Source organism: Sycon ciliatum, chromosome 7 (assembly GCF_964019385.1).
Source record: "Sycon ciliatum chromosome 7, ocSycCili1.1, whole genome shotgun sequence".
NCBI lineage: Eukaryota > Metazoa > Porifera > Calcarea > Leucosolenida > Sycettidae > Sycon > Sycon ciliatum.
In genome coordinates, this window is record NC_088649.1 from 16,624,179 (window position 1) to 16,633,270 (window position 9,092).

Sequence of the window (9,092 nt, forward strand, 5' to 3'; positions counted from 1 at the left end):
AGGCACTGGTCAGTGGCATACTATCGTTGGCAGTTCCCAATCTGGACGGAAAGGTTCAAGGACCCATTGACCGAAAATCTCCATTGTGGAGAGGTTCAGTAAACTTGTTTGCTTCGTACGAAACCAGTCAAAGGGTGCAGTCTCGTCTCGTGAAGATCTCGTACTTGTATGATTGGATTTGTTTACTCGAGTCTGGTCTGTTTTATTATTATTTGTGAGTTCCGCCGAGATTGCACTGCCCCAAATGAAGTTTCGTGCCGCCAAAGCAAGAATTACGATCTGCAATCTGTTTGTAGTACCTGCAAGAATGTGCTGTACATGTATCGTACTTTCTCTGTTGCTGTTTCAGTTGCCGTCATGTTGCTAAAGAAAGGTTCAGTAGAGAGGTTCTGCAAAACGAAAATTCGAACGAAGTTTCGCGACAGTCCTTGCGAAAGCGTGTACGAATTTTTGCACGAACTTTGCGTTCTGCACATTTTCGTAGTTTGCGCAGGCCAAGTGCACGTACGCCATGACCCAATCTCACGGAAATGTGTACGACAGTTCATTTCGTGTTCCCTGCAAGTTTCGCGTCCAAAGTTGCGAAAGTTCGTGCGAAGTTTCGCACTTCATGACGTGGAACGAAAGTTTGTACGCATTTTCGTTTTGCAGAACCTCTCTAGTGACTCATTTGTTTCATACGAGACAAGTCAATGAGTCGCTGTGGCTTAGAATCTTTCGCTGTAGAAGAAATCTATTCGTATGTCTATTGGAGAAATAATTGTATTCACTGGTTATAAAATAGATTAAGACAAACTCACAGAATAAATACCATCGGTCCCTTGGTGTTCGTCCTAAAGAGGTTCGACTGGATATCATGTATACTCACCAAAAGATGTGTAAGATTTTATTATTATGGAGTGCCTTGTTTATCTCTCAGTACCTCCAACCATATATCCTTGCCCGTTATATCCTCAGGATCAGTGTAGTTGTTGGAACGAGGTGTCGGACTCAGCAATGTATTTGTTTACATTTTAATACATGTTTATTGTTCCTCCTTTGCTGTGTTGTTTTAGAAAATCGAGGACTAACAGTTTGAAGTCATTGAACTGCTTCCAAAAGTTGTATCGACATCAACAGGGTTACGATTTCAGTGCAATATGATGCAGGATGACCTTATCACGATAACCCATGATTGTAAACCATTATAAACACAGAATCAACAAAAACGCGACACGCACCTGGTTACATTTCTCAAATAAATCTGATCGAGGGTGGGGAAATCTGAAATATCTGAAAGGCAAGACAATTTTATGACAGAGTCATGAAATTCTGCTACAGCAACATGCACAGAATGACCTCCGTATAAAAAAAAGTATCACCACGGTCCACCACTACTCACATGTTTCCCCGCAGAAGAACATGCTAGTGCCATATTCTGCAAGAAAAGGCTTGCACATCAATGCGTATAATACGGTATTGATATGATGTGAATGCCATCATTTACATATTGATATAGGGCATTCCATTGATTGGTGACAGAAAAAAACAAAAGAAATTATAGCAATAAAAACTGCTTCATGGCAGTTTTCTAAAAAAAGTTATTGTGTTCTAGTCCGTGGACCCCGTCTAAAAAGTAAGAAATTAATAGCACAGAGCTTGCGGTAATGAAGGTTAACACATTGCACAAGCCACCACTTCACACGCGCTCCAGCGGCTTCCAAAGAGCCCGCAGATCCCACGCTATTCATTGATGCATGTCAAGTAACATGCACGCTGCGGTGGCATGTAACAAAAGTTACATGCGTACGCCGGAACTCACCTGAACGCGCCAGCCAACCAGCCATATGCGGCTGCAGCACACATCGGAGCTTGAACCCGTAACGCATACACCATACTTCGCGCTGGCCACATTGCTACTTCATATTTGCTTTGCTTGCGCCGTGAGAAGAACACCGGCAGGGGCGTACATAGGGCGGTTCCCGGGATGCCCGGGAACCAGTAAAAAAACTTCGATATGGGTACGGAGAAGTTTTTGATCCAGGCCCAGCGCTCGCAGTACACTAGTGCAAGTGCATGCAGTGCATGACTGGATCCATGGAGTCCGCCTGACGGTCCGAGGACGGTGACTTTAGCCCAGGTGTGAAAGTGATAACAGCGTATTGAACTGGGTTCAACAAAGTCTCTAGGTACATCGCCGGATTCCTCGATCTCAATTCTCAGAGTCAAATTTTCCTTTGCAGTTTGTTTTGACAAAGTTGGTCGTGTTTTGGACGATGCTTTCGCTTTATGGAAAAGAAAAATGAAGCGTCGACATCCAGAGGGCCAGAGCTCTATTCAGAGCTATTTTAAGCAGCAGGCAAAGCATGTAGCCAGTGCTAGTGGCGAAGGTCAAGCCATAGATGAGAATGCAGACGCACCTGACTTGCTAGCGAAGTCTGGATGCAACGAGCAGCGCTGCGGAAGAAATTGTCGGCGAAGCTGTAGAGCGACCGTTGTTGGAAGCTGCTAGATCATCCAAAACCTACTTCAGTGACATGGGAGTGTGTTGGAAGGGATATTCTGAACGTCGACGTCCACAGTGGAATCCAGTTCCCCGAAATTTGCCGGACACGGAAAAGATTTCCGTCATCGATAATCATTGTGCGCCACCGAAGGCGAAGGATTTCATTTCCTGTGCGTGTCCAGACGGATGGCAAACAGCGTCACTTTCAACTATCTTTGTTATTAGAGGAGTTACCCTGGGTAGTCTTTTGACCGGCGTGGAATGGTGGCTTCTGCTTGCCCTGTGTGATGTTTGTTCCAGATGATTCGAAACTTAGGCAGCTTTCAAAACTGAATGCAATCGTCATGCTGAACAAAACATCCATAAAACGTAAAATCAAAAATGCGTAGCAATGACATCTTCCAGGAGCTTGTGGATGTTAATTTCACCCAGTCTGAGGAGAATATGCAGAAACTCCGTGGGATACGAAAAACAGCACTTCAATTGTGAAGAATGTTGGTCCATCAGTTGGCATGGGAACCACTCCTGGAGGCGAGCGGCGTACGCCCCTGACCGGTTTGTTCCTTTCTCACCCACCCACCTCTTCCCATCTATGAATAATATTGATATCCTTGATTCAACACAGGTATCATACAAGACGAAAATAAATAGGAGTGCTGGGCCAGCTATCTCCTCTCATCTGGCAATTATCACGGCCTTCGGCCATCACACTCATACTCCCACACTCCTGCCTCCTAACGGGCATTGCACTTCGTGCGTGGGCCGTCCACACTCCGTCCATTTCATGGGCGCCCATCTCATGGGCTGCACTTTGTGCGTGGACATACATACACACTATCATACAGGCTGTCCACACTCCGCCCAGTTCATGGGTGCCCATTTCATGGGCTGCACCTCGTGCGTGGACTATCCTACATGATTATCACATGCCAGATTCGGTTGCCCAGCACTCCATGAATCCTCCATTATGATGTGTGCTCTCCATTGGTCTGCAATAGACCGATCCCCTTATTATTGTCTGGGTTCGAGCAAGGGGGCAACTCCGCAGTCGCGTGGGATCCTGCTGCACACACGCGACCAACCTCACCTCGGCTTTGCGTGACTTCTCGCATGCGAAGTGCATGCAGAGCACGCAAAATCTACACGCAGTGCAAGCCTGTCTACAAAAAATGCCACAAGGACTTTTGATTTGAGCTGTTTTGTTTTTGTTTAGACGTCTTCCTTTTTACGACTTCAGGATGCCTTCTCAGGATCATTGCTGCGTTCCTCACTGTCAGAACAGGAGGACGAAGCAAACAAGTCATTTCACTCCTTTCGTCGTGTGGAGCCACAGCGGCCTGGAGCAAGCGGATCCAGGCTATTCCCCGTGAGGAAGGACGTAGTTTTAGGGTCACTCTGAATATTTGAGATGCAGCGATCATTTCGATCCCGAAGTCGAAATCGTTTTGCCCAGCTCTACAAGGGCAGGATGAGTCCAGGAAACCAAACAGCTGTCCTACGGTACCAGGTTTGCTTTTCGCAAGAGAGTGGAGTCTGGACGCTCTGCTCCCCATGCTCGCAAAACAGTATTTGCTGAGCCTAGTGCAGTTCGGTCATGGAAGTGCAGCGTCTGCATCACGATCTCCCCATGCTCGCAAACCAATATTTTGCTGAGAGGCAACGGCATTTTGAGTTGGAAAGGAACCTGGCTTAGTGCAGTTTGGTCCTGTAATGGAAGTGCAGCATCTGCATCAGGAGTTGGCAGCAAGTAGAGCTCGTGTACAGAGTCTCATGGAGCAGTTGGACGATGGGGTGAAGAAAGCCGAAAAACAGCTTACGTACAATAACATAAAGAAAGACTCTGAGCCGCGCCAGTTTCTGACTGGTTTGCCTTCAGGTGTTTGGACCGCTCTGTGGGACTTCTTTGAGCCTAGCCGAGAAAATGTACTGCGCCGAGCCAGATCTGCGAAGACGGAAGCTGAGGGACGGCGGATACAGTTGGAGGTGGCCGTAAATCGCCAATGAGCATGTAATGGAGGATCAGCTGCTATTGGCATTGATGTGTCTAAGCCTGGGCCGAATGGGACAGAAGCTGTAATGCGTAGCACAAGTTAATCATCCGTTTCACGGTATATACTATATAGCTAGCTGAGCTGGAAAGTTGTCTTGTTCCTCCGTTTGGGCATGATCCCCATTTGGGCGAGCTGGCGAGATGTTCAGTCATCAATGCCATGTACCGCAAGACATTCTGCATTGTGGATGAAACAGTTCTATTTTGCCATGCACTTAGGGTTCTCGCACCGGCACAACAAGACCCAACAGATCCTTGCGCTCTTATTTTCTCCCATGGTAACATTGCTGATCACAACACCCAGTAGCCAGTCGCAGATGCAACCAAATCAACCAGGTTCTCTTACTCTTTTTTTCCAATACTGAAACCAAAGGTATACCAATATTTGCATCGAATGCAGTGATGATTTCAATACTGTCCACTAGTACAACGCATTACCAGACTGGCATATAATCATGATAATATTATCCATTTCGCAATCACTGTCATTGCTTTCTTAGATATTCAATCATCAATATCGGACCATAAACCGTCTATCATCTTCTATTATATCATCATTAGTATCCTGCTACTATCCTCCTCTAACGATGAGCTCGAAGAAAAGAAACAGCGGTCTAGAGGCGTAAACAATATCTGTCAACGGAAGTGTCCTTGCTGTGCTGGTGTGTTTATGCTTCGTGCATTAGTTCGGCCAAGAGCGCATGGTGGTGGCGGGTTGAGGATGTTAAATATACTAGAAAATAGTTCACTCTGAACGTGCAGGGGGGTATATTCATAGGTTCGAAAGAACCGCACACACACTTTGCTGCAGACAGCGGCAAGCTTTGGCCCTCGTGCTTCGAAGAGGGAGCAATCCACTGCGCTACGCTTGCGATTAACTTAACAGCAAGCTTCGACTTTTCAAAGGTATGACTCATCATTGGCTCTGGGGTAATGTTCCTGGAACCAATGCCCCATAGCCAACTGAGGGCCAGGGAGCACGCAATCTGCCTTCCTGGGCGAGAAGTGTTCCAGCACAAGAAGCAGCATGAATACATGCTGACAAAGACCACCATCACCACCAGCCGGCACACAGCACACTGTTCTTCAAACACCATCCACTCCGTCCATGTGTTTGCACTGTCCTCCTCTAGCTCTTCACGCTCAACAAATAACACGCACTGCACATCGTTTTTTTATGCTTCCTCTGGGTTGGCTAGCCCTTCGACTTGACAAAACAGCGATCACCACTGCACTGCTATCGTCACCTCATAGCAGTCGCTTCCACCAGTGGCTTTTCCTGTCTTTGCAAGGTGTCCAAGGATGGCTGCTGTGGTCATTACAGGCAAATCAGAAGTACTTTAGTGGCTGATGTCCAACCAGATCGTTGGAAAATCGATTTTCCACTTCAGGGCTGCTGATCGCGACTTGGTGACTTGGCAGCACCACGGTTACCTTCATAGAAGATGGCTCTGGAGAGGAAAAGACAGACCAGAAAAAGGTTAATATTATCTTCAGCACCGATCGCAAGGAGAAAGAAATGTGGTCTGCTGTAGCCTAGGCACAAAATAAATCTCACAACACGATTCGCGATTCGAATATTTCAACAACAAAAAAACTCACCTCTGGAGTAACTCCTGTTTGTGGCCCGAGATCGTTCCCTCCCGCGCCTTGAAAAAATCCTGCAGCGGCATCACAGTCCATGTCTCTCTCGGAGACTCTGCTCCTACCAGCAGGAGGTTTAGCACCACTCGAAGCCATCGCAAACTACTTGAACTAAGCAGGACATTCCAAAACAAACCTGAAACACACTGTCAAAGATGCTGTCACGTTCAAAAACTAGCTCGATCGCGAGTGAGGTTGCCCCCGTGCTCGAACCCGGTATAATAAGGGGATCGGTCTATAGCGAGTGCATGCGTGTTAACGAAATGTGATAGCTGAAAATTAAAATTTCACACAAAACCTCACAATAATCACACACAGAATGAAAAGCTACATGTAGAAGACCTTTTCCCCTCGTGATCCTCTTTCCTATGCATGCATGTTGCCAATTGTTGGTGCAGTACAAGTTTAGTGTTGAAAGCAGCATTTCAAGTGTTGTGATTATTGTGAGGTTTTGTGTGAAATTTTAATTTTCAGCTATCACATTTCGTTAATTTCTTACTTTTTAGACGGGGTCCACGGACTAGAACACAATAACTTTTTTTAGAAAACTGCCATAAAGCAGTTTTTATTGCTATAATTATCAAGAGTACATAATGTACTCTTGTTATTACGGAGCATCAGCAAATCGAATATTCGAATGAAATTCGAGAATCGTCACGAAAAGCACTCAATCAGTCGAAACTAGGGCTTTGTTCGACTGAAAAATGCCCGCAAACAGAAAATACTTTTCGAATACTTTTCGAATGCTCCGCGCGTGCTCTAGTACACGGCGCACTACGAGTACTCATTCTTGCGCATGTAGCTACTAGTTCTTACTAAAGTACTAGTCCGGACTTCTTGTTGTGGACGCTTTCCTCTCTCTCGAACTGTGAAAAGTTTTATCAAGTGTGCATTTTGTTACATTTCAAGTATCCTGGAATCATGGCTTTGTCACCAACTACCAGCCCCGGTATGCCTCCTGCTCCCAGTACTGCAGTAGCCCTGCTGGCGTTGTCTCGGCATCTGCGTCTATGGTGAGCTCCCCGCAGGGAGAGGGCAACTCAAAGTGTGCCAAATATTTGAGGGTCGACCTTACCATGGATCTCATTCTGCTGAGGCAGTGTAGGGCCCACCCTCACCTATTCGTCCGCGGGTCTCCTGATATGCAAGGGATAGCGGAGGAGCTCGGCCGAGATCCGCCTTTTCAAGGGGTCTCCAAGAGAGATCCTATCGCCAATAGCCTGAATCGGATGAAGCATCCGCCGCTTCGCGTCATCCCCAAAGGCAATGAGAAACAACAGCAACTCCGTTCATTGCACATAACATCTCAAAATCCCAGTCCAGCTAAAAAAAACTCGATTCGAAAATACTGGACTGCGCTACATGCTGAACCTCTTTTTCATTCGAATTTTCTCTCTGATTTTCTTTTTGCCATTCGAATAATCAGATCGAAAATTCGATTTGCTGATGCTCCGTATTATTTTGTGTTCAAAACTCCCGCGTTCGCGTGCGGATTCCGTATTTTACGACTTCTGTGCGAGGCAGGTCAAAGCTGCCATGGCAACTGCTGCTTGAAAAGCATGTTGCGACACTCGTGTGAAATCACGCGCTGTGTACTGTGCCTGGAACGCCCATTCGATTGCATTCGTGAAAAGCCATGTATACCTCGTGTGAAACGGCCCTTAGGGATTTCCCAACAGGCAATGTTGCCGTTTTACTGGGAACCCTAAATGAGACTTTGGGAGAGACGGGGCGCTCTGGCGGGATTTTACGGTATTCACAAACCCAACTCGAAAAATAAATGATTATGTGGACAAAAACAAACAGCTACTGAGCAGGGGCTGCACTGGGCAGCAGTGATGGTCAGGTACCAGGGGCTCCACCAACCAAAGGTCTCGGCTTCAATGCCACAAGCACGCACCAGGAAAAAGGAACAGAAATGTAAAGCAAAGCTAGATCTAGCTACGGGGAAGTAGAATGGATAAAAGTACCGGTAGGTGTTTAGAAAAATAAAACAAGATGAAAAGGGATTGTAAATTATCAGTGTTTGGACTGATGTACAATGTACATGTCAACTTCATCAACCAAAACTTATGAACTTTTTCAATAGATCTGATACGAAACTCGCACAAAGAAGTGTAAAGAAAACAAGCTAAAAAAAAGAAACGATACTATTCACTGATGAGCGCAACACGAAAATCGATTTTGAATAACATAAAAATCCTTAAAAATTCCATGAACTCGTTGTTGTCTGGCCATGTCTGCATCGATTATACTCCTAATTGCACTAAAAAAAAGAAAAATAATTTTAAATGCACCCATTTTGATAATCCAGGGGATGGCCCACGCCTGGTAAAAGAATACACAGAGAAAAGAAAAGAATCATAACAAGTTTTTTCCATGTATGCAAAACACAGCTGAGCACTGATCTGAGCAAGGCCAGGTACGCGGATTAGCGGGTCCGGCAAGCGGCGAGCTCGAAAAATTACAGGGAATCTGTTGCCCAGTACCAGTTGCTGTCTCTCAGATGTCGGTAGACCTTTGACTGAAAACGTGTTTTGTGTGGGCGCTGCGACAGCAGCCTGTCAGGAAGGGAGTCCCATGCGCCAATACAGCAGTACGGGAACGACCGCTTCACGACGGATGGAGCTGAGACAGGGAGCGTTTTTTTTGTATACTATGTGCACATCCCTACAAAGTAATAGGGGCAATAAAAGAGACAGAGACAACAAAGGAGTACGAGGTGCTACAAGAGCTGTGCTGGTCAGGCGCAGTGCACTCTCCGACCATTTCGGTCTCGGAATCGACATGGACTGTGCGGGCCAAGGGGGCATACTATGAATGATAGACTGGGAGCATCTGAGAATGCAACAGAACATGAGAAAGAGAAGATCAGAAATTACACAAATGCAAATAATATAGGTGGGATCATGC